At 46.2% G+C, this 26,383-nt stretch overlaps 1 long non-coding RNA gene across 1 annotated transcript in view; it reads right to left on the minus strand.

Annotated features, from left to right (window-relative positions):
• Positions 1-26,383, minus strand: part of LOC144173477 (uncharacterized) — a 74,407-nt gene that overhangs the window by 17,647 nt on the left and 30,377 nt on the right. Inside the window, exon 2 of the long non-coding RNA XR_013323289.1 lies at positions 13,666-13,875. This is a non-coding gene — a long non-coding RNA (uncharacterized LOC144173477). The remainder of the gene's footprint in view (positions 1-13,665; positions 13,876-26,383) is intronic.

A 26,383-nucleotide genomic window follows, 5' to 3' on the forward strand; every position in this document is an offset into this window, starting at 1 on the left:
ATTCGGACAGTGTATTTAAGGCAAGTGGTCTACCGTCATTTGATACATTGTTTAAGCAAATCGTCGTGCTAAAATATTTCTGGTGTACGGATTACTGAACTCCCAATGTTAAACCTATACCTCTGTGGCACATACCTCGATATATGACGCCAAGGGTCTGTACCCATTACGGAATGCCTGCAAGGCCATATTATGTTCCTGCTATCTTCAACGAATTGCCTGACGAATTGTTCTCTTCAACAACGCCGAAACTCTTGCGTGCTGCTATGCTGGCATTAGAAACATGCTGAAGTATGTATGTGTATGCGGTGATTGCTAGCTATTTTTTTGTTCTCTAATTGTTCTCTTGTGATGAAAAATGCCACCCATGTAGCTGAAACCCATGTTGATTTATTGTATCTTTGTTTGTCTATTTGTCTTCGTCTCTTCTGTTTGTCGGTTGTTGTTTGGTTTTCTTTTTTCTTTCCTCCCTTGACATTTTCGTCTTCTATCTTTTTCTCTTTTTTCTTCTCTTTTTTGTTTGCTTGTCTTTTTTTTTTTACCTTCCTATTCATTTACCACTGTCAATGAGTGTTTTTTACAGAAGTGAAGGCCGTTGCTGCCGGGCGACGCCGCACAAGCGCACCTGTAGGCTTTGGCGGCCCGAATTTGCTTCTGCATGTACTCCTTGATAATAAACAACGATTTCTCTTATACGGAGTATCAAAGAAGCGCACAAACCTCCCTACTGCGTTAGCTCCTTGTCTTCTTTTGCTGTATCGGGAGACAAGCCCATCGTCTTGTATTCAAGCGTTCACAAGAAATTTGGCTTAACACTGTGCTGGAAAGGCCATCGTACAACTAATGCACTAGTTTTTTTTCTTTTTTTCTGTAAACACGACTCATCAACCCTACCGCGTGCGGTTCGGGACGCTGCAGCAAAACCACCGTGTTTTCAGACGTTGTGATACAACGACAGCTATTACAGTAACCAGGGAATAAAAACAGTTTGTCTGGGAGCAATCTGTACTTGCGCTCCCGGAATTCATATTGTGCTCCCAGAATTCGCATATTCAAGCAAGGACTTGTTTGGCCCATGCAAACGTAGTCATGCGATGTGTGGATCAGGTAAGCAGACCCTATGGAGCACGCGAACTCTCTCTTCACACTAAACCATCCAGTCAGGTTTCCTGCCGAACCATTCACGTTCACGTGAGAGCTTATTGTGCGCAAGGGAAGTAACCAGTAGAATGAAGCCCACGGGCGTTTTATTCGCTCATGGTATGTTAGTTGCAATCATGACACCGCATCAAAGTTGTTTTTTGCACCATCAACCACGCTATGTGACATGCTACAACTGCCTTAAATTGTTTACTCATGTATAGTAGACTCGCGATAAATCAAACTCAGATAACTAGAACTTTCGGTTAATTCGAACAAACTTCAAAAGATTGGTTGGCCTGCTATGTTTCCAATCTATTTTAAAGCCGATTAGTTCCAACTGCTGCATTGCGTAAATTCGGCTAATTCGTTCTCTTTGCTTGTCCTTGCCGGGAAATATCTGCTGCATTTGCCGCCTCTAGCTGCACATTTGCTTTCTTATATTATATTCCTAACAGCCACAAGTAAAGCCGATTACCTGCATGCACGTGTCGATGCAAAACCATGCGGCCCAACAACCGCGTGTGGATAGAGGAAGAAGGAAAGGAAAAAAAATCAAGACGACAGGCGTGGCAGGCGTGGCATGTATATAGGAAAATGCCAAGCATCTCTGTCGGCCATCTTCCGTACACGTGGAAGCACGTGACCAGTCTTTCGAGTTTGCGCTTCATTCACATTCACAATTAATATATGTTAGTGTTTTATTGCTGAGTGTAGAAAGTTGGGCAAGCTGGTACTGGGTTAACTGAGGCACGTTTCCTAGCGCAAGAGAGACGTAAACACCAGAGAAGAGCGCGGAATGCGAAGAATGCGCCTGTCCCGTCCGCCATGTTCCCTGGTGTTCCCATCTTTTCTGCGCTAGAAAACCGGCCTGAGCGTTTTATTACAACACAAGTTGGTATGTTTCCCGAGTCATAGCCATAAGAATTTTTAATAATTCGAAATTCAAAACAATTCAAAAGAATTGTGGGACTCCTTCGAGTTTGAGTTATCGCGCGTCTATGTATTATACAAAATGGGATGCGGGATGCCATAGCTTCAAAGGCGTTGTGCAGAGGCTGTAATTGCGTTCAAAACTGAAGGTCTGGTGTTCAAAGGTGGTCGTACGACATTTGCACCTCGTGTGCGATTGTAGGTAGGAAGGCGTGCACGTTTGCACGTAAGCACGGCTGCGTGCAATCGAGCCTGCGTAGGTGCGCCGAGATTCTGATTTGTCCTGCTCCACGACTACAAAAAAAAAAACACTTTGTTATGACAGCAGTCCTATTCGGACCATTCACTTAGAACGAATTATTCTTGAAGCTTTAGGTCAAGGGCGTCAATCGTCTTTCTACTCGAAAAGAAAAATAGCAATATAAGAGTAAAGCCGCTCATGATGGGGAAAGAATTCCACAGACGCCATAAACCAGGACGCAGATGTTGCATTCTGGCACGATCGTGAGCCCGTGTGCCGTCGGCATGCGCTTTATGGGCCCGCGGGCTTAACCTTGACAACTGACCTGTATACAGGCCGTCAGAGTCTTCTCACATCTAAAGAAAGTGTAAACAGCGTGCAATGCGTCCAAAATAACACCATCATCAAGCCACGATAGAGGAGCCCTGATAGCATTCCTTTCACGTTTCTGTCGATGCAACTGGTCATAAAAAAGAGATCATCCACATAAACTATCCAGGCAGCTGAGGAACCTACGACTGGAAAACACAGTGCGACTTGCAGATTCCTGTTTTCACGTCTGTACGGACCTGCCCACACGAGGTCGGCATTACTGATTGATGACAATTCTATATCAAGTGGCGACACCTCAGACGAAGCAGAGTTCACTGTCGGTGATGCTGTATGTTCGCGCGGGTCGTATACGTGCCATGGGACTGTAATGGGATTGTGAGCTAAGGAATACTGACCAGCATATCCAATCAATCTTCTCGTTCCCGCCTTTTTTGACACGTTCATTTCAGCGACACGCAGGTACGAGGTTTGGGATCGCGGTATTCACCTAGTTTGGTGAGCGAGAGGGTAGTATTCTTCTCGTAAAAATTAATATTACTCTCCGTAAGTAGGGATTACGCCTCATAGAAAGTAATTTAGGGTACGTCAGTTGTGCCGATTCCTGGTTGTTATATAAGTAAGTTTAGATTTAGGTATTTAAGAACGCACTGTCATAGGTATTTAGGAACGCATTGTCATGATTGCAGGCCCCCCTGTGCCCGAAGCGCGAACCATGCCTAGCGAGGCCCAACCTAAATACGCCCTGTGACGGAAATAAAATTCCGGTGTTTCAGACGCCTGCTTTAGTAGTCGTTAAGACGTCTAAGGGTTGCGAGACTAACTAGAATCAATAACGGCAAGAATACAGTCCCCCCTTCTCACTCCCTTGCCGGGATGATCTTGCGGGACATCCGACGCCAAGACAAAGAGGTCCCCTAGGCCCACGCCTCCACATAACACCACGGAAGCTATTTGGCAAGGGCGTTTATGTCGCTCTAATGCTAAAGAAATCTGGAGGGCCATGGGGTGTCAAAAAAGAAATACTGGGCCTTTTCCGAGCTACCACCATTGTTGCGTAGCCACGAAAAGGTTACCCGAGAACGTATACAAGTTGCCCGTGCCGTGTTAAAATGTAGGATTGTTTCCTTGCTTTCTATGGGGTGTTTTGTTTGCAGCCTTTTTCTAACACCAGGCTTGCAGGTATGTTGGGCACCTTGCGACCATTTTGTGAAATAATTACCTTCTATTAAGCCATTGAAAGCAGGAATATATTGTTCGCAAGCGTTTTCTTTTTCTGTCATGTGTGCGGCTTTTTGTTACTCGTAGCTTTGAACACCTGTTTTTAGTTTAAAATTGTCGGACAGCTCTGCTTGCCCAGGAACGTGCTTTTTTGGCATATAATACCCGGATTAATGCCTCATTTAGTAACCGATAGGTGAGATTGTTCATGAAAATAGGAGAGGAGGTTGAGTGCTAAGAAAGCGAATGAATGGTGCAGGAAAAAGTTTACTTCTTTTCATCCCATCACTAACTTCTGTGTTCGCCCATGGAGAGGTCAGATAGAGGAGACGATAAAATTTCTCCGAAATCTTAGTAAAAGATATTGCTTAGTGTAGCGAAAGTGCTCCAGAAAGGCGCACTTGGTTCGAGGGCTTCCTGTGGTAACTAAAAGCGAGGTGGAAAAGGCGCTTAACGAAATCAAGGGAGGGAAAGCTGCAAGTGACAACGGAAGAACCGCTGATGTACTAATAATGGCGTTCTACTAGGACAGGCAGTAATCTTATTCTCAGAAGGACTCAGGACACCGGAGGTACTACAAGAATGAAAAGTTGTTAATTGAAAAAGGGGGGATGTCAAAGAGCTCTAGAGTTAGACAAATGAGGTCTGTATTACATACATGCTGCTTAACAATGTTAACTGCATAAGTTGCATTGTATATTTCGAACAAACGGGGGAGCAGTCTGGATTTATGAAGGACTTCTCTGCAATGAATTACATGCATGCTATCAGCCAAGGAATGGGTAAATCGCGAGAATACATGAAACCTCTTTATATTTTATAAAACGCATTTATAAAACACGAGAAAGCCTTTAATTCAGTAAAGTGCCGCAGCGATTGCAGCATTTAAACAACAAGAAGCTCAGGAGATGCGCATGGTGCTCGTGGAAGACACATAGAAAAAACGTAGAGGAATGATAACCTTTCATAGGAGTGATTGAACATAATATAATTTAAGTACGTGTTCCCTAGAATCACAGGAAGGTACACACTCTGATGAATTTGCCTTATTTTACAGAGCAATCACCTGCTAGTTGGGCAGTTTTTTTTTTTGTTCTGCAAAGCCAGAGTGTTTTGCTGTACTCCTATCACAACGCAAGCGTCTTGAAGAATAACTATGACTCGGTGCCATGATCCGAAATATGTACAAAGGCAAAAACTTCATGGCATCGTATCTTTTCCATTGAACCTCTTACGCCGCGCACAACACCCAAGTACAGGCCGCACCTGCGCCAATCACCGAAAGTTCCATTAACAGACGCTTTCTGCTCTCTGTGAAAGAAGCAACAAAGTAGCCAATAGTCTCGCTCACGAATAAATAACTGCAGGGGTCAGGTAGGAGAAGGCGCTAGGGACCGGCTCTTTGGACGCAAAAAGGTGACGTCAACAATGGCTTTCATTGACGTCACTGGGTCGAGGGAGGGCATCACCCCCTCATTACTGAGGCACCCGTCTTTCGCATTCTTTCAGGGCTGCCGCGATTTCCGAACTTTCGGTCCTCCTCGGAACCGAAACCTGCTGAGAGCGAAAAGAAACCAGTGGGTGTCCTCCCTTTAGGGCGAAGGAATGGGCGTGCAAAGATAGGAATCCGCGAGCCTGCTCGCCGTTGCCGTTCGCATGCGTAAAACCTACTGTTTTATCTGTTTCCGGTTTAGGTTTTATCTTTCTCTTTCCAGAGTGGGTTGCGCGACAGCGTCGTGGTGATCACGGGGGAGATTGCAGGGAGAATAATGTAAGTGTAATGAATCGCAGACACCCCGAAGGGGGAAAGAGCGCGGGGACAAGGAAATCGAATCAGATTCGATAGAAGTGGAAAACAGAGAGAAAAAAAAACGCGTATGTGGGATTATCAGGTTGTTATCGCTAGCAGAAGGCTGACACTGTGGACGCCTGTTTTTACCCCTTCCGGAAACTTTCCGCTTTCTCGGTCGTTGCCATTGAATTTAGATCCGGAACTGACCTTGACTCCGAGAAGCGCACAGTGGATGTAGATATTCTTCCACGGCTGAGATACTCCTGCTTCGCTTTTACGCTTCCTTCCCTTAAAGCTCACCAAGTTCTTATAGAGAACTTTGCTCTTTGAAGTATCCCCTGCGGAACAGAAAACAAAACAAAACAAAAAACAAATTTAAATTCCCGTGCACTGCGCCGCATGTTTCGGAGGCATCTTTCTTTGCGCAAACTGTTCCTCAGGCGCAGCAACTTGTCCAGTAAACCTAGTCAAAAAATATTTTCCAACCTAAGGAACATTTTCGACTGCAAAGTTTAAGAACCTTCAAACATTGCCCTATGCCGAAATTTATGCCAAAGCAACAGAACAGGGGGGCAGGTATGGGGCTGAAATGAGATGCCGAAAAAGGAAATGTAAGCGCACGATATCGCAGCCACGCACGCCCTCCAAAAACAACGATGGCTGCGTGCAGGTGGCGCAACACGGCGATATGCAGAGGGAGAGCGGCCAGAAATGAGCAACAAACTCCTAGTTTTATTTTGCTTGCTCTGTGCAAAGCAATATAATAATTCAGAGAAACTAGACTCCCAAAGCACGTTATGCGCGGAAGAATACGCGTGAGTAAACGTGTTCCCCGTTTACATTTCAAGCCAAACTATCTCGCAAACTAACCAACTAATGTGTGCTACAGCGATGCGTAGTTGTGCTCACGCTTCACACACATACCTGGACAAGAAGCCGCCAATTTGAGCGCCGACATCGGACAACGCGCTATTCGTATTCGTGTGCAAACCACCTGTTGGCTCGAATCCAATAGTGTCAACTGTAGCGCATGTACGCGAAGATGTCAAAACAACGGCACTCCTAGCCGCGAAAACACTTGTCGTCCGTGTCAAGTTGCGAAAGTGGCACGTAAGCTGAGTGCTGTACGAATGCAAGTACGCCGGAGCTGTTTAAATGACAGACGTGTGGAGGGAAGTTGTAGCGAGGGACGTAGAGTACAGGGGCATCGGAGAAGGCATACGTAGCAGGAAGATACGGAAGAGCTGGGGTGCGTGAAGAGTTGGCGCCCACAATTACAAAGGGGAAAATTGTTTTTTTATAGATGCAGCACCCGGTAAAACGTAAAAAAAATGAATCAAACAACAATGAGGTTCTAAAGTGTTGAATGAGGGGTTTTGACAGTCTGGGATACATAATGACAAGAGTAAATTGGCTATACTTATGGATAAGTCAGCACCAAAAAAGTCGATAATTTTTTTTCTCTCCTGTGGGTATGTGTGTATATCTGACAATAAGTTGTTTGATGGAGGGGAGGAGCAAATTAAAAATGGATTGAGGGCGGCACTGACAAATGGTAGGTTTGGCTGGGCACTATCACTGCCGTCAGAGGTTCGCATTTTCCCTAAAAATATCGAGTCCTTGTTTGATTGCTAAAGCTCGGCACCAGTCACTCCCCCTTCAAGCTCTTGGTCGAACATACGTGCGGGTTCCGTGTCTGCGACGCTCTGCTCACGCCGCTGCCCGCGATTACATACACCGGGCCGTTTCTCTCACGGGGCAGTCACCACCTCATCCACCTAATCCGCAACCTCTCTTGCGCTACACAGATATATTGGCGGACTACCGACACAAACGGCAAATTTTCCCCATGCCACACCACCAACTCACAAGGGATGAAGCAACAACGTTCAGAAGACTTCAAACTAACACGTATCCACACCGTACCCTTCTTCATGCCATTTATCCGACAGACTATCCAGCCACCTGCCACTACTGCCCAGCGCCCGGTACCCTATACCATCAGGTGTGGGAGTGCCAAAAGACACCGGACCTGCACCCAATCCCCAACCCCTCTATACAACAGTGGACGGCGCGGTTGACCAGCAAGGACCCTACGTTCCAGCTTGACCTGGTGCAAAGGGCCCGCGCAGCCAGCCGCAGCCAGGGGATCCCGGACTAGGGATCCCCTCCACCGGGCGGGTGCCCTAAAAACTGCACCTGTTGTTTTAATAAACATTTTCCTCCTCCTCCTCCGTGTCTGCGTGGGAAAGAAATATCAGTTGGCCCTAGCCTTGGAAAGTCGCCGAGTGTATGAAATGTTAGTATCCTTGAACAAGCCAGTAAGCGAGCCAGCAAATAAACCTTGGTGTTCTACTTGCGATAGCTCCCCGTGGTGACGAGGTACACCACAGGTTTCCGAGTGTGTGGCTCAGATGTCCCTAAAGGCGGTTTTCATCGTAATAACCGTAGGTGAAATCTTGTATGTCTCGTGTATAAAGGAAAGCGATGGTTATGTTTGGCAGCGATTTTTTAGCTGTCCTCTTTAACAGCGGAGCTGCTGTGGCTGGCCGTAATGCGTGCAGCGAATCAGAAAAAAACCGGATCATATTTAATCCGGTCTTTCACTGCGCACGTGAGCACGCGCTTTACGAGAAGCGCCCGGCGTCGTCCAGGCTTGCGCGTGGCGCTTGCAAAAAATACCACTTGCGTCCGCGCCTCTAGAGGGGAGCACAAGACAGCTCGCGCTGCCGACCCCCAGTTCGCGAACTGGGTTGCCGCCGGTTCTAGCGCGTGCTGACGAGTTCCACTTCGGGAGAGATGTAAAAGCCTGCGGACAGAACGATCCGGGCCGCAAGTCATCCATGAAGAAGACAGCGACATAAATGGATATGGTGATGACTACTACTCCCACAATAAAAAGCGATGACACAACGTGTAAACAACAATTTTGAACCTAATGGAATGCATGGTGTGTCCTTCAGTGCTTACGTATAAAGAAATCCTCCAGCTTCGCTATGGTTCAAGCCATGCACGACTTTGTGCGAGCTTCGCAAATGCTTTAGCGTGGCTTTGTTGAAGGCAACTTGAGATCGTGTTTTAATTTGGCAGGGCGATTCATTTAGTGACATCAGTAGTCCCTGGGATATGTGTAATGAAATGACGAAATCATATAAATCATGTTTAACTTTCAAAGTTTTGAGAGAACACTAGCATGAGGAGTACAAGCTACAATGTTTTTATTGCTGGAGCAAAACGACGCGTTTAGTTTCAGGTATATTTTCGTAGAAGCGAAATTACGTGAAATTTAAGTGGCATTGTGAGTAAAAATTAAGTTATCTGAATAATGTAAAGCGGCAGCCGTCGTTCACACTGTCGCCTCGAAACTTTAACAAGTTTTACGTGCACCCGAAAAGTAGTCGGAACTGTCGAAACAAATTAATTGCAAAATATATTACATAGCTTTCTATCTAGAGAAATTATATACAAGCAGACGTAATTTCGCCACACACAGCATATTAGGAATGCATTCGGTCGTCGCTTACAGCCGCATTTTTTCCATGGTGGACACTTGCTCGGGGTAAACACCGACGTTGGCCATAAAATGTCCTTCACTCTTCAAATTTCCGTTAGGGCATGTGTGGATATTTCTAGCACAGATAAGAAAAGTAAAATGCATTCGAACATTGTGCATCCAACCCGTACCCCTAAGTTTCGGAGGGAGAATAATAACTACTCTCCTAGAATTTTATTGATGATAAGAAATGAAATTTGTGGCCTTTATAATAACAATAGTAGTAGTAGTAGTAATAGTAATAGTAGTAGTAGTAGTAGTAGTAGTAGTAGTAGTAGTAGTAGTAGTAGTAGTTCTAGTAAACTTTTATTGAGCCACTAAGTAGGAGTGGTGCCCCGTTCCGGAATCCAAGTGATTACCGAATGTCCTGCTGGATGCTAGCACTCGCTGGACGGCGAGGTGATCGCTAGTGGTTAGGTTCTCCTACAGTTCAGGGGAGGCGAGAGGGTAAGAAAGGGCGCGAGGTCCGGTTTTTGAGCGCACCCTAATAAAATATCGGCTAGTGTGCTTGGCTTATAGCAGAAATTTCAGTGGGCAGACAATTCAGTGGGAATCATGTGGTGCAAGCTAATTGGATGAGGCAAGTTATTTGTTTGGATGTGACAGAACGTCGTTTCTTCTGATTAATAGTGTTGGGAGCGAAGTTCACGTATGAACTTACTCCGAACCATAGAAGGGAAAAACGACGTGTCAGGAGTATTAATTTATATCCAACAGCAATTAAATATGTACTGAGTTTAGACAGCACGTTTTTTTCACGACTACGGGCTCGTAAGTTTCTGACTTCGGGGAAGTTTCCCAACTCAGTTAGGTCTGCAGGTAAAAAACCTGCTTTCTGATTGATTTTGCGTTTAACAGGATGTTTCACCAGGTTTCGTCGAAATTTAATCTTTAAACTGTAGCTCACAGGACCACATCTGTTGAGCAAGCCCTAATTCTAAGAAAATAAATATTTTCCGGTGTATCCTACGCCACGTTACATAGCCGCCAAACGCTAGCTATCGTCGAACTATCGTCTTTGCAAAACGCTCCTACTAATAGCTTCCTTGAGACACTACCAATGTTCCAAAATGTACAGAAAAACACCGGTTATTGCTAAATACATCGGCAGCTTCACTTGCTGGGAAAAGGACTGCCGTAGATCCGTGCTCACGTACTAGTTACAACCATGCAGGAGTTAGCTCTGCAATGGCCGAAGAATATTTATTGCTATACTGATTTTGAGTATCATGGGATGTGAACAGTACTGCTCCTGACAAACAAAAATGCGGCATACCCTCGTGGTGAATTTTGCAACTGGACTGGAATCGCGCGTTTTCCCCTTCTTTCGTACAATCTAGCTCACTCAGGCGGTGATTCGTTGTGTTTATACGCTCCACGGCCGGCTTAACAAACATCAGTTTACATGTTTCTTTTTTTAAAGTTTTCCTAAAAAGAAGTGCCGCATGGTGGGCTGGCGGAAGGACAAAAACAACTGGTATTATGTAGTACACCTTTCATTTTAAACTTCACTTAGAGGGACGTTACCTTACAGCAATTGCTTCTTATACGATTAAGCGAATTTTCTCTTCGGGTCTTTTCAAGGACAGTCAGAGGTCCGTCTTTATTTTTCGCGGGCGTAGTGTTGTTGTGCATTTGGTGAGGTCGAAACCCTTTGTATCACGTTTCGCGAGAAATGAAGCTGACTGCCCTGTTCATTTCCTCTTAACAGTGCGCAGGAATACCACTCCTCCTACGAAACAGAAGCACACCACTGTTAATTGTGTGCGCGCCATTCATCAGACGTCTGCATTTTTCCTCCCGAGAGTAACAAAGATGCGAAAGAAACGAGGTGCGTCTGTTTCATATACTTCCTGTTTATTGACCCCAATTCGAAGGGCTTCAACAACATGTGAATCCGCTTCGTCATACTTATTCGCTCTTTTTTTAAATTTTTCTGCAAGCCATAAATTGTCCTGTCATGCCATGAATACCTTTTTCTGAAACTCTTTGTTCTGGGATTACCGCCCTCCGCCAGAAAAAGCAGTGCACTGCCTCTAGGCTTTCACAGACATTTTTGTTCCTGATATTTTAATAGCCAGCTCTGTATGCCATTATTAGCTCTTTAAATTTCTTCTTATTCCCGACCAACTGCTCCTCTCGTTTAACGCCTTTTTGGACAAACATTTGTCCGTTTGTAAGGTTTCCAACCTGTAGTTATTTTTGACCGCTTCGTGTCGAAGGTCTTCATGTAAAGCGCTTAGGTTCCAATCGTTTATGCAAGGTCATGAACATTTCCCACAAGTTAAGATGTCTAATCATTTCTACCAGGATACTCTGCTGTTTTGAATAGTGGTCAGGAACATTGCAGGTATTGACTCGTCTAACCATGGGCTAACCAAGGCGTGCGTGACGACGAAAAAATGGATTGCTTTCTCGTGCCGGTATTGTTGACGCATGTTTCGTGCTGCGACGTCGATGACCACGTGCGAATCTTGATTCTAGCGTGCCAAGTAGAGACCTGCACCATGATGACCATGCAAGCGCATGCTCCAGTAAAAAACATGACCGTGTGACCAATTTATTTGCACCATACGTAGGCGTTAGACATTTGCTTGTTTGGCTGAAATGTAGCCACCCCGTCCCCCAATGGAACCCGTCATACCTCTTGCAGTCGCAGAATATTTTCTCCTCTACGCGATCAGGGCATGTGCTGAACGAAAAAGCTCTCACTCATTGGGTTTCTGCTGTAGGACACGCCCATTTTCATTTCTCGCTTTTCACATTATGCCATTCTCGAAAACATTCTGTGGATTGAAGGGCACTGATGGCACACAGATTACTTGCGAATGTTTGTGAACAAGGCTGGTAGGCGGAGAAAACAGCCTGTTTTCCGAATATTAAGTACGTGCAATAGATATAATGACGGGGTCTTCTGGCACCAACAATGTAATTAGCGCACCCAGAAACTTGTAAATTTTGCCATAAGCTCTCTTACGGGAGAAGTGGCAACGTTGCGATGTCCATTATCTCCCCCTTTTGACGTCATAGAGTTCGTTGGAATCTGAACACAGAAGGTAAGGAAATGTGAAAACACGGCTTTCAGAGAACGCCGTAACAGGGAGGACGCCAATTAGGACTCGACACTGCCTCAGTTTGCCTGGCGGCACTAAAGAGCGATCCAGCAGGCATGCACGGAACCCACAGGGGTCGAACACTCGGTGACCTTCGGCCAACAAAAAGGTTGCGTACCGAGATGTCCGGGGGAGCTTTCGTTGCGGAATAGCAAAGAACACGTTTACCACCGCCAAGGTTACAAACAGGAGTTATTTATAGCCGATGAAGGGTCGACTCGTGTCCAGGCGCCGCTTTTATGGCTACAATGTATAAGGGGTTGGCCTAGTTGAACTCGGCTACATCTTTCATCCCGCGTCTATTAACCTCTGTTTCTTGACCGAGCCTTCCGTTTGTTGCATGTTCCACTTTCGAGACGTTGAGGCTTGATGCAAGGACTCGTTCGATAGTGGCGTTAGCCTTGCCAGAGTGTTGCGCAGCGATTTAGAAAGAAGCAATCCTGTTTGCGCCTTCGCGTGCTAATCCGTAACTTCATGAATTTATCGCGGAATGTCATCACTGTGTACTGCTGCGTTTGACAATATATTACTAGACTGATACTGCTTGTGTTTGTGTCGCTGTTTGTAAAGCGCAAAAATTCTTGGAAGTGACAGAACGTTTCACGTACGTCGGCGCATGCCATGTCTTCTTCTATTTATTTTTTTTTCGAACACCAGGCCACCTTCTGCACGTAGCAGTCTTGTACACGTCACTCTAGAAGAGGAACAAAAGCTTGTTCCTCGTTCCTTCTCAATTTTGAAACGAGTTTCCGTTGCAAGTTCCTTTAATGCGTAAGGAACGCGTTCCAGGTACACCTCAAACATTGGAACTGGTCGTTATATAAACGTTACATTGTATTTTTTAAATTGAAATATAGTTCTGGATAATACTGAGTTGCAATAAAGTGAGAAACTTACAAGAACTCCCACTGAACTACGTATATTCTACGAATATAAACACTGCCAGTAGCAGGGTACCTGGGGATAAAAAGAATATTAGGGAACACTCGTGCACAATCTTTTCCAGGGAGCACCAGACATACTCCAGGCATGTCTGACTGGAACTTTTGTGCTCGTCTATTACAAGTGCAACACACGTGGCGCTTTCGACTTCGGTCTTCAAATGAGCAGTCAGGCTACTGCGCTTCAGATCCGCAAATAGAAAGTTACATGCCCGAACATAATACATTTTGCGCAAGAAACCGCATCGAAAGGAACAATACATAGGCGCCTAATGAATGTTGATTCAATATTACAGTATGAGAGGGAAAAGATGCCAAGAATACATATTCGCAACTTTGTAAAGTCCCTTGTTTTAACTCAGCAAGAGATGCATCTTGATGTTGGAGTTGGGCAAACAAACCCTTTTTTTGGTCAGCACTTCGTTGGCAATGTTGAAGAGCAGTTCCACCGGAGCGCTTGAGGGGACTGTCATGTTGTACTAGAGGAAAAGTTGCTTCAGTCCCTCGAAGTTCTTTATCTGCGACAGCAGCTCATCCTGTGCCTCGGCTGGAAGGGTTCGGTGCCCGAACGAGAAGCAACCTTTGGGCGAAGACGTGGTGGCAACATTTTCCTGCTAAATAGCGGGAAAATTGGGCAGCTTATAGGAAGAGAAACGCAGTAGTGGCCTATAAATTTTCGTACTAGCTTCAGCGCCCTAAAGCCTTGGAATAAAAAACACCTAAATCCTAGCGATAGAACGTTTACAAAATGAACGCCGTTCCCTCTGCCGTTCCTTCGTAAACCTAACAAGCTGCCGTTATAGTTCCCCCGACCTTTAACGGAACGGTGGCGTTCCTCTGTTCGTCCAAAAAGGAACTGGCTCCAGGAACGCCGTTCCGTACTATACTGGCACGTAGTAATATACTTCCGGAACCTTAGGGATGGATGGTTGTGGAGTGCCATTTCTCACCTTTTACAAACTTTTTGTCACTCAGCGGCGACACAATTCCTAGATTACAGGTTGTCAATGGTCTGGATACAGTTAGTTGTGACTGCACACCTTTTAAAGCGAAGCTTTCATCTTGTCACTGATCTCGTCTGTAGTCCACCCAAGACCTCCCGCAGGAAACCAACTTTCTCGGACGATGATGATGATCGTCGGTGAAGTCGAAAAACATTAAAACAGTTCCCGTGGTCGGAATCAAACCTGGGTCCCTCTCGATATGAAGCCAACTTCTACCCTATTGCGTCATTTTTTTCTTATTACCTGCTTGCCACAACAACACTAAACAAAAGGACATGCAAACAAACACCTGAAGGTAGAAAGACACCAACCAATCCACTTTGGCCAGTGCGGTTATGTTAAAGTCGTCTCATGGCTAAAATGCTGTCCAGTATGTGCACCCAGTTGGGCAGCTCAGAGTTTTTATACATCGCTGATGTAGGCAACACACTCAGTGAGGTATTCTTTAGCAAGCCGCCCATTGGGGTTTGTATGTCTGATATCCATACAGGGTGTCTATAGGCTATGCGGGCTCAGGAGAATGAACATGTGCAAAAGAACACCCTCTTCATTGTTGGCAGGCAAAAAAAGTTATGTCGTACGCTGTGACTAGTAATTCCTTCTTAAAGGAGCCATGAAGAGAAAACACAACTTTGGTTCATTCAAAAGATTGTCTCGTTAGAATCATACTGGCACCACTTTTAACGTAAAGTTCGCTCAAATAAGCTACATAATTAGGAAAAACGGGAATGGTCATGCGACCCACCAGCTCATTTCCCGCAACAGAACCTATGATGTCACGTGAGCTAAGCTCTGCGATTGGCGGAGGCTGGCAGAAGCAGACGCAAATTAGGTAGAGCTTACAAACTAGACGAACGAGCGATTTGCGCTTAAATTTAGGGCACATTCTTTACAAAGCAACAAGAATGATGGGACAAACAGTGGAAGTTACGAAAGCACATGTAAACATAGAAGTACTGATGCGTTCTGCTGTTCGTACTGCGCACAGCATGCTTTGTTTAGCTGCACAGCACTACGGGGCTTGGGGTTGTCTCAGACGACACTGGCCGATTGACGCAAGCAACGGTGTCTTATGTGACCCCATTTGTCGAGCGAGCACTGTTTCAGGGAACGAATATTTTCTCCCAGAACAAAAACAAGCCAAGTTTAAATGCGGGCAAAAACAAACCAAACGCTTGCCACGGTATGGTGGCGCCATCTAGGTTCGGGTAACGTAAAGAAACGCGGGAACAAACCGACACCGCTGTACAGGGTGGAGACAACCTTTGAACGGTCCCGTGCCGCCGCAATTGGGCCAACGGGCTCAACGCGTTATTCTTTTCTTTTCCCACGAGACCTAGCAACGCGAAACAGGCAATATGATTCAAACGTCTTCAGTAAACCGCGTTGCGGCGATAATTTTAGCGCGTTTTTGACACAATGACTTTCTTCGGCGGCGAGCGAGCAACCCAAAATGGCGGCGCCAGCGTATACGTGTCTCTACCCTGTACGGCGGATGCGTGAATGAAGGGATTCTATGCTGCAGAGCGGTCGGTTCCTGTGATGTCATTGCAGACCCCGAAGACAAACGATTTAGCCGGAAAATCGAAATTTTAACTTAAATTGTGTAATTTCTCAGTGAATAAAGCATCGTTTGTATCCGGACAAGCGCTGGGGGTACTATAAAACCCGAACTCTTTCGAATAAAACCAACTTGCATTTTCTCTTCATGGCTCCTTTAAGCGTTCCAATTGCGCATTTCGGCACGGTCGAAGCAGTTTGAATGTGTAGACGGGTTCATGGACGTGCAAAATTAGACAGAAACTGCACCCCTCCCTCTCATGACGACAATGTTTGAACACTAGGGAAAGTTGTAGAATGCTCGTGTCAGTAAAGTACTAGAGATTGCAATTACACTGCCGTAAGCCGTCCCGATAAGAAACAGGTGTCTCGCATAAAAAGCGCACAATCTTACGTCTTCTCTCGACCAATAGGAGATTGTCACTTCGCGTTCTCCCATCGTTGTCGCTTGAACAGAGGGGTAGTTCATTTTTTTATGTGGAGTTTTTCAATACCCATTGCTGCAGCTAGCTGACCTATCTTCAATCGTTTTACACGTCCAACCGTGAAGGACAGGGCAGCGTTTGGAATGCCACTTCTTCTGTTCCCCTTTGCTACATTATGCAAAAGCGTTTTACGAACGCTTTTGTAACCTGAGTGAGTTTCCTATCGGACTTTCGTTAGATATGAACCTATTGGTACAAACTTTAGACCAAAGTTGTAATATCAATTTATAATGAGCAACAACGGGGCCAATGAAGCGGAGTGGTGCATGGACGTGTGTTAATTTAAAGCCTTTATGGTAGAGTCTTGCCACAATAGGCTTGCACCAACAGTTGTGTACACAATGATTTTCAGAATGTTATTTACACAAAAAATACTTGGGTCCAGGATCGAGCTCTTGCCATTTTAAAGAAAACAGCAGAATTCTTAGCACTACGCAACCGTAGCAGTTTGATATTTAAATTGTGGCCTCCGGTAGGAGTGTGTAAAGTTGTTTCTCGAGAATTTCATTCTTAAGAGAGCTGCATCAAGCACGTTGTTTATGCACTGGGTGGACTCAGCATTTTTACAGTCCCATAAACCTGACATAATTACTGAGCAACTGATATTTGATTGCTACCTAATAAATTATATTTTCGCATCTGAGTTACGTGGCAGGAGCGAAGTTTGTGTGCGACGAGGGCGAGTCCTTTTAAACACTTTAAAGGAATAACTGCGCTTCGAGTTATAAACCCGAAATTAAGGCTTTCAGGATGGGAGGATTGCCAAATTTGATTGATTGATTGTAGGGTTTAACGCGCCGACGCAGCGCAGGCGATGAGGCGCGCCGTAGTGGAGGGCTCCGGATGAATTTTGACCACCTGGGGATCTTTAACGTGCGCCGAAATCTCGTACACACGGGCGTTTTTGCTTTTCGCCTCCATCAGAAAAGCGGCCGCCACGGCCGGGAATCGAACCCGCGACCTCGTGCTCAGCAGCGCAACGCCTTAGCCACTGAGCCACCGCGGCGGGTTTGCCAAATTTCAGACGAAGGCGGGGAATATAAGGATACGAGTAGCAACTGATCATGTGATGCCTAATAACTTGCTTTGCGGCTGCTTCAGTTGAAGGCTGCTTGACCCCATTCATGAAAAAAAGGCTACTTCAGCTGCTCATGTACCTGCTATGCGCGGTGATGGAGTTTAAAGACTTTTTGCGTTATCGTTACTTTAATGTTCAGCTTACACTTAGGTGTTCACGTCGCAATGCAATACCTGGGATGCAAAGCATGGCGCTGTGAAGTGATGTGGAGTAGTAGAAGCCCCCTGGAAACATTAGTATGCTCTGAAATCTCACACACGAGGACGGTTTTATTTCGCTCCCAGCAGAAAAACAAAACACCCGAGGGGCCCAAAATCGAACCTACTGCGTTGCGCTTAGAAGTGTGACCCCCAAGCTATCAACCATTATGATAGCACGTGGCTGTGGTTACTTAGTTTTTACGGATAGTCACCTATGCCTAAGTTCCCCCTAGCCTTACAGGAAGACAGTAGGATATATGTAGCCATAGGCACTACTCCCTCCCCCCCTTCCCACAAACCCATCTGCCTACGTAGACAGCAAAAAATTGAAGCATGCCTAATTATACTGCCACAACCGGCAAGCACACGATGTGTTTAGCCGAAGCCAATTCACCTTGCCCATACTTAGTCTTCGCAAAGTGAATTATTTTGAACGCCGTATGAACAAGAGCTTCAGAATGGCCAATGACCAGTTCTAGCTTCTTCACTGATGTCTAGTGATACACTTACGTGATTCTTAGCCACTAGAGATATTTTGTTTGGTTTGCGTGCAATCCTGAATTGGCTAAATGCGCCACCCCGGACTTGTCAAGTTCTCTTGTGACTTCAATGGATCCACAACTGCATTGTGGACTCCATCATGTTGTTCTTCCTGTGATAAAAGCTCACATGTCGCTTATGGCTAGAGCTAGCATTTACCAGGTATGTTGCTACCTCATCAATATGGAATACAGCACTGTGTGCGACGTCTGTCGTGGGACGAAAATAGTAAGCACTTCTTGTGTGTCCGCACACCACTTCACAACTCAGCAATGCACAGTGTCTTCTCGCAGAATGAGCGTCTTTTAATTCACTGAACAGAATGTATAGTTCGTTAGTAAAAGCCGTCACAATTTTGGAAGTTGACGAAAGCGCTACGTATTTTTCGCAGGATAACTGGGCTGACCAAATGGTTCCAAAACGTCTTTGTGCGGGCCGCTCTGTGTTTACTGCGGATATTCTCCTTTTTGCGTAGAGTGAAATGTTCATTCTTGCGAGATGTTAACTTTGTATTTTTTTAAAGCCAAGCTTTAGTGTCTTCACTGATGACGTTGTACGCCAATACGCCCTGCAGAAAAGCCAACGTTCTCTGTCGATCATGATGAATGATCGTGGGTGAACTGGAAAAAAAAAACGCTTCCCGTGGCCGGAATCTAACCTTGGTGCATCGTGTTATGAAGACAGCGTCTATCTGATTGCTCCATTTTGACATGGTCGAAGCGAGCGCCAAGCAGCAGGTACACCTTAAACCAAAACGTTAGTCCTACTGAATGGACACCCAAAAGTCACTGTGGGTATTCTAGAAGACGGGTGCGTACCTCCAGAGTAGAACATACTCACAGTGTGGGATTGGCCGACCAAAGAATCCCTCACGAGAAAGTTTCGTGTTCAGCCATCGTCGTCGATGGACGGAGGGGTGCAGATTTTTTGTTTTATACTTTTTTTACTCCTTTTTTCTCATTTTTTCTTTACCACAGTTGGCCCTTTCCTAAGTGTAGGCTAGCCAACTAGACTCAGTTTTCTGGCCTGTCCTCTCTCCCTCTTCCCCTTCCTTCCTTCCTTCCTTCCTTCCTTCCTTCCTTCCTTCCTTCCTTCCTTCCTTCCTTCCTTCCTTCCTTCCTTCCTTCCTTCCTTCCTTCCTGTTTGGTTTAAGGCGAAATTCAGGAGTACAAAGTTTACTTATGTTATGATTATTCACACACAGCTGATTCGACAAAAACTTGTACCGACGTGCCCGGTCTGATGTAAATAAGTGATTGCAAGTATTTTGCTACTCATTTGCATGTGCGAGTGCTATCTCGCTGCTAATGCCAATCGCTTCCGCATTGAGATTCAGGATGCCCCATCGCCATCGCCATTGCAATCGTAATTACCACCGACGCATTGATAAACACAAAACATTCGCTAAAGAGCTTAAATTCCATGTTAAAACTCCGCCCGATTTAATTGGTTGGAACATGCAATATGAATGAGAGCTAGGAAAGTTCACTTTAGGAGAGATATTAACAATAGGCGAGGCAATGCACTCACTGCATTTGCGGGGAGAATTCTGCAAACTAAATGATAGTACATAGACATGCACAAGCGAAAAATGAAGAGCCGTCTTGTCTTGTGTCCCCTCTTCCTCGTCGTCGTGTTGTCAAGCGCTGTTTAGGATGGACGGATACCAACTAGCCCAGCTGTCGATTTTGTTGAAAAGTAAAGTTGCCTCCAAATTACCAATTAATGTATTGTGAAAAGTACGCATGAGCCTTTCAAGGAACGCAAGAGTAGCAAGCGCATGGCGGTGAGGAGCTGAATCACCTTGACATTAGGTTCTTAAACTTCTTCCAAAAAGAGAAGACAAAACCACAGTAAAAAAGAAAACGAACTGACGGTCAGCCAAAGGATAAATTTCGGTGCTGACGTATGAAGTATAAGGGCAGGGTTTTACAGTTCAGCTTTAAAGGTGTCACAAATCACGTTGGGGGATATCACATGAGCTTAACTCAGCCCAAGAAGCAATTCAAACCTAACATGACAGTTTTAAAGATTAGGAGCAGGTAGCGAGTGTTGTGCTCCCACTATAAGAAAGGGAGGTGCATTGCTTTCTTTGCAAGCGCAAATTCTTGTCGAGATTCTTGCTCTATTTTTGAAGCAAATTATCCTCCTCGATTTTTCTCCGAAACAGAGCCGCGAATCCTTCCTTTATTTCGCAACTTGCAGCAGTGACTTATTCTTTTTGTGGCAAGCGTTGAATTAGGTGCACAGGAAGTTGCTTGAAGCAAAGACTTAACAACTTTACTTTGTAGAATCAGATAACTGGGCAGAGAATGGAAACAGAAACGTAAAAACAAATCGCACCGGGAAACTCAAATTTATGTCGTGGTCCGTGTGGCTGTAGCATATATGAAAATTGCGCTGAGGATATGAATTTGTATATCGATTCAACGTTAAAAAGGCCAGCCATAAAAGCAGAGCACTTGCTGCTGTGAAAAACAGGGATTCGAAAAGTGCGAATATTTTGGTTTCTCGCTTCGCTCGCTGCGCAACGTGGCACTGCTGGAATAAAACGTAGCAGTCGTATTGGCCGCGAGGGCCACCACTGGAGAGGCCGGCGCTGCGATCGTTTTGACGTCACTTGTAGGATCCCCATTCCTACCTTGCTGCGTTGTTGGTTTGCCGCGCGTGACGTTTCGTTTGGGACGCGCTTTCTAAGTGCATTTCCGCGCTAATTTTCGGCGTTTGAAGTTCATTATCAGTGCGTGAAGCGTAGTTTGACCTCATGGGGACTTTATAACCGTGGCAGGCTGCCCGCAAACAACTTGAGCGTGATGGTGTATGCGGACGTATGCGACCGAACCCGGTGTAAGCGTAAGCTGCGGCTTGTTTCCCCGATCAACATTTAGCTCAGCTACGACGATCACCGAGCTAAATTTGTAGATTTCGGTTGTCGTTCTCAAGAAATAGGTGGAGGAGGAAATCATGAAGCGTTTACTGGTCGCAGAAACGCTCCACACACACGTCCCAGCCCGCCGGCGGCTCGAGCCGACGTAGGTCGCGACAGCAACACCTTGTTGCCGCTCTTTAAAAAAATCCCACTGATCGCGGAAAAGGAGGTCCACGTTCGCGAAAGCTGATGTTAGTGTGGTGAAAAATTGTGCTGCGTTGTGTCATGAGCTGTAATTTTCAAGGCGATGCTCAAATATCTGCTGCGATCTACGGCGACCGGCCGCGGATGTCGGCCCTGCGCCGCCGGCCCGTTTGCGCAAGGTGCGGCGAGCGGCCGAAGGACGGCTACGGCGACCGGCCGTGGATGTCGGGCCCCACGCCGCCGGCCCGTTCGCGCACGGTGCGGCGAGCAGCCGAAGGGTCGCTACGGCGACCGGCCGCGGATGTCGGGCCCCGCGCCGCCGGCCCGTTCGCGCACGGTGCGGCGAGCGGCTGAAGGGTGCACCTGCGCGCAAAAATCGGCCGAGGCCGTGGTATGTATCTTGACCATCGACGGCTTAAATGGCAGTAACCACGGAAACAAACTTCCACATACGAGAAAAGGGGTGACCATACGAGAAAAGGGGTGACAGTGTGGTGAAAAGTTGTGTTAGGGACTGTCATTCGCGACTGCGATAGCGGCGATGAAATATCCGCCGCGACGCCAAGCCTAAAGTTCCCAACATCGGACTCCGCGCCTCCGAAAGCGGCGGTGGGTTAGCTGTTGTGGAAGACCCTCTTCCAAAACTCGCCGCGCGCAAGCGCGTTGCTTTGGGTTCCACGAACTTCTTGGGGGCCTCCAACGCTTGGTTCACCTATTCTTAAACTCCCCATTACCCCACGACGTGTTTCGCCTCGTACGCAACCACGCCTTCTGTGAGCAATCGTGAGTTCTCGTACCTGATGCTAGAAAAAGGCGCAGGCTCATTGTAAAGAAGAAATCCCGTGTTGCAGAGGTCTTCATTAAAAATAAACATAGCCAAGTCTAAACCCGATCGAAGGCGTTAAAAGCTCGCGTTAATACCATTCGTACATTGCGGACAAGTTGTCGCGAGAAGTAAACATTTTAGCAGTACAGAGTACTAGTGATCGTTAATCAAATCAGGGCATGAATATAAAAAAAAATTGGAGGGGAAATAGGCACTGCTTAAGCCAAAGTGGAGATAGTACCAGCACTTTTAAGCCTGTGCGGCGAAGCAATCCGCTCACCGGTCTCACGTAGTCATTCATTTACCACGCTATGCGCGCAGTGCGCGTGGTAGGATCGCAACTGAGCGGCACGTTTCTGTCGCTGTTGCAAGGTCTATTTTCTTGCACACAGTCGCGTACATGTCACGTCGCAAGTATTTCATAATGAATTAACAGCTTACTTTTCTAGGCACCAATTGTATCGTCCTTGGGGTTAGCTGGCTACGTACGAGCTGTCGGTGGCGATGGTAGTACCCAGCCGCGGCGGTGTCGTGGGGAACAAGTGAGCCGTTGATTCCTTGCCCGGATTATTTTGTATGTAGACAACTTTCTTCTGTAATTTGCTACAAAACCGCGAAGGAGGGGGCACACGGCGGCCACAACAAAGAACGTGCGGTCGCATAAGCACAGGAAATGTGTTCTAGCAGACGACAGCATAACCCGGCGTCCTACAAGTGACGTCACTCGTAGGTGGCGCCATGGTATGTCCTTGGGGCCAATACTTACAGGTACAGACTATACCAATCAGCACTTCGAATGTGGTTTTCACTCTGGATCTGTATTTTAGCTACATGAACATCAACGTACACAAATGAACCACACTGGTACAATATGCGCATGCGTGATTACAATATTTTTTGTTTGAGCACTTCCGTTAATCCAAACTTTCAGAAGAGTTCTCCACTTTGGTTTTCAACTGAGGAGCTACCTTTTTAGCTCGGAAATGCTATTACAAGCCTCATCAGCGAACAAATTATGCGTCAATCGTATGCATGCAGACTCGCTTTATAGGCGGAAGCAAGCCTTATGAGGTTCATTTGCATCATTAGGTGGATCCAAATTGATCTTGATTGGTCTTTCTTACCCTGCGTGCATCCGCAGCAGCATACATCCCTGCTTAAAAACCGTTGTCTACCATCCCTCTGTGTGTATGTAACGCTGTTTTGGGCTTCAGGTTATGTGCGCAGATTTATTGTGGTTTGCCCACTTAGTCCCAGCGCACTAAAACTAGTCTACTCTGTGAAGTCCCCTGTGCTAAAGACTGCCGAGTCAGAAAGAATAAGGGGAATTTTTCGCTAGGCAACAAGTAGGCATCTACTCGCCTTCTGAGCGAATGATTGCCTAGCCGACAGGAAAGAGGAGAGCACACCTTTGTAGCGCAGAGACATTTTCGGCCCAGCGCAGCGCTACTTCTTTCTGCTCTCTGTGCGGACAACTTAATCTGGAACAAACTGTGTTTCCTGAGAATGTCTTTGCCAACTCGTATCTGCAAAACCACTTTTAACGTAACTAAAATCTTCAACTGAGTCACTAGTTAAAACAACTCAGCTACTAGGCGCGACACCCATATTTTGCGCTAATTTTGTCTTAACCACGTAAAAGGAGAATATTTTTGCGTGAAGTCGGTCGTACATGTGTAAATGTTAACGGGAAGGGCGACGTGAATTTGTGTACCTGCAGCTGTTACGCAACCTTTTTGCGCGTAGCAGGCCAATAATTCTTGCGCGAAAAACAGAGTTTTTTTTTTTTCAGCGCCAGGAACACTAGAGACACGAATGTCCTTTAAAGTTGCTGCTCCTGAGCGCAAATGGGAGCCACTTTTGTAGCAGAGCCCACGAACTTGCTTACAAGCCCAACAAATGGAAACGTTGGATAGGACAGTCCATCTCACGCAATGCCTGGGATGAGAACCGTAGTTATCCTCGAGGTAATGCTCGCATACCTAGTTCCCAGCAAAACGCGAGAAAGAAAATTCCCCTTGCCGTGAGGCTGCTGGGTTTGCACAGCAATACGCAACAATTAACCCGTGCGAGAGCGTGCTCGCTGAAGTACTATACAAAAAACTTTATTTTAGCATTTTTAACAAGTAGTCCAGACGGCCGCATGTGTGACCTCCCCCCCCTTCCAATTTTTAAGGGTTAAACAGGCAAACTAAGAAAGAACCATGACCCGAGAAAAGGGATGAAATAACAGCGGCTGAATGTCGAGCAAGTGCGCGCAGCTTAAAAATAGCAGAGTAACAGGGATGATCAGCTTTGTAAGGCTCCTGTGCTTCCCAGGGGGCGCTGAACAACGGACTTCCGGGTAGTGTATCCGGACAGTACAAAGTTTCGGGGTCCCGTGTTGGCAGATCCCATAGGATCCCGTGTTGACAGTAGCAAAATGAGTTTTAAACTGTCAATTGTTTTGCGACGGTGTCTACAGCTCATCCCCGACGCGTTCGATCTCCTCGGTGATCAACTTGCCATCAGGGAAAAAAGCTTTGCACCGCTAAATACGTGTACAGCGCCGATGAAAATGCTCGGACGGTGAAGGTGCTCTGCCACTCACAGGTTGAGCGGTCTATGGTCGTATGTAGCGGAATTCGAAGTGAGAGCTTGTTGTTTAAGCTAATGGACTTGGTGACAAGGACTTTTTAACAACAGTCAATAAAAGAAAGCGTAACGCAATCGGCGATGATCGTGCGTAAAAGTAAGCGAGTCCGGCGGACCGCACATGCTCGTCTGCTGCGGTACACGCGCTTTTGTGCACCTGCGCACTTATGTGTGCACTTGCATTAAACACTGCTGGTTTGCGTAGCCATTACGAATACGTGGAGCAGCGGTAGCTTGCCGTTTCATTGCATGGCTCAGTGGCAAAATGCAGCGAGTGTCAGAAGCGTGAAATCTTTTTTGTGATTTCGAAAGTAGTGGTCGTAAAACAAAGTGGTCGGACGGACTGAGTTGCCGTCCCGTTTCCTTGTTTGCTCTCTCTTTGCTTAATTACGCTCTTGCATCGTATATACTTCCAGTTCGCACTGAATAGACTAGAATGGGGTTTGGCAACGTTTTGAGATGGGAGGCCGAGTTGCATGAAGCCGACACGGCGGTGGGCTGAGGTAACCTCTTGCAGTTACCTCATTCTATGGGAGGGCGACATTCTGTGTTTATGCTATTAGGTTTCGCGGCATTGTTTTCGGTTAATTTCTTTATTTGACGCTATTGTCTCACGTGTCCTCGCTTGTATGCATGTACAGTGCTGTTCGCGAATCATGCGTATTAAAATGTTAAGCAAGAATAATTCAGCTTGGGAAAATATAAAACAAAATTTCCACTTGTTTTCAAGGCGGTGCCAGGCCAGAAGTGTCAGCTGAGTCGGCTGCGTGTCTCGCGTCCGGTGGCATGCTCCTCCGCTGAGGTAACCTCTTGCAGTTACCTCATTCTATAGGAGGGCGACGTTCTGTGTTTATGCTATTAGGTTTCGCGCCATTGTTTGCGGTTAATTTCTTTATTTGACGCTATTGCCTCACGTGTCCTCGCTTGTATGCATGTACACTGCTGTTCGCGAATCATGCGTATTAAAATGTTAAGCAAGAATAATTCAGCTTGGGAAAATATAAAACAAAATTTCCACTTGTTTTCAAGGCGGTGCCAGGCCAGAAGTGTCAGCTGAGTCGGCTGCGTGTCTCGCGTCCGGTGGCATGCTCCTCCGCTGAGGTAACCTCTTGCAGTTACCTCATTCTATAGGAGGGCGACGTTCTGTGTTTATGCTATTAGGTTTCGCGCCATTGTTTGCGGTTAATTTCTTTATTTGACGCTATTGCCTCACGTGTCCTCGCTTGTATGCATGTACACTGCTGTTCGCGAATCATGCGTATTAAAATGTTAAGCAAGAATAATTCAGCTTGGGAAAATATAAAACAAAATTTCCACTTGTTTTCAAGGCGGTGCCAGGCCAGAAGTGTCAGCTGAGTCGGCTGCGTGTCTCGCGTCCGGTGGCATGCTCCTCCGCTGAGGTAACCTCTTGCAGTTACCTCATTCTATAGGAGGGCGACGTTCTGTGTTTATGCTATTAGGTTTCGCGCCATTGTTTGCGGTTAATTTCTTTATTTGACGCTATTGCCTCACGTGTCCTCGCTTGTATGCATGTACACTGCTGTTCGCGAATCATGCGTATTAAAATGTTAAGCAAGAATAATTCAGCTTGGGAAAATATAAAACAAAATTTCCACTTGTTTTCAAGGCGGTGCCAGGCCAGAAGTGTCAGCTGAGTCGGCTGCGTGTCTCGCGTCCGGTGGCATGCTCCTCCGCTGAGGTAACCTCTTGCAGTTACCT

This window comes from Haemaphysalis longicornis, unplaced genomic scaffold (assembly GCF_048455015.1).
Source record: "Haemaphysalis longicornis isolate Haplotype H1 unplaced genomic scaffold, Haemaphysalis longicornis Haplotype H1 scaffold_3, whole genome shotgun sequence".
Classification (NCBI taxonomy): Eukaryota; Metazoa; Arthropoda; class Arachnida; order Ixodida; family Ixodidae; genus Haemaphysalis; species Haemaphysalis longicornis.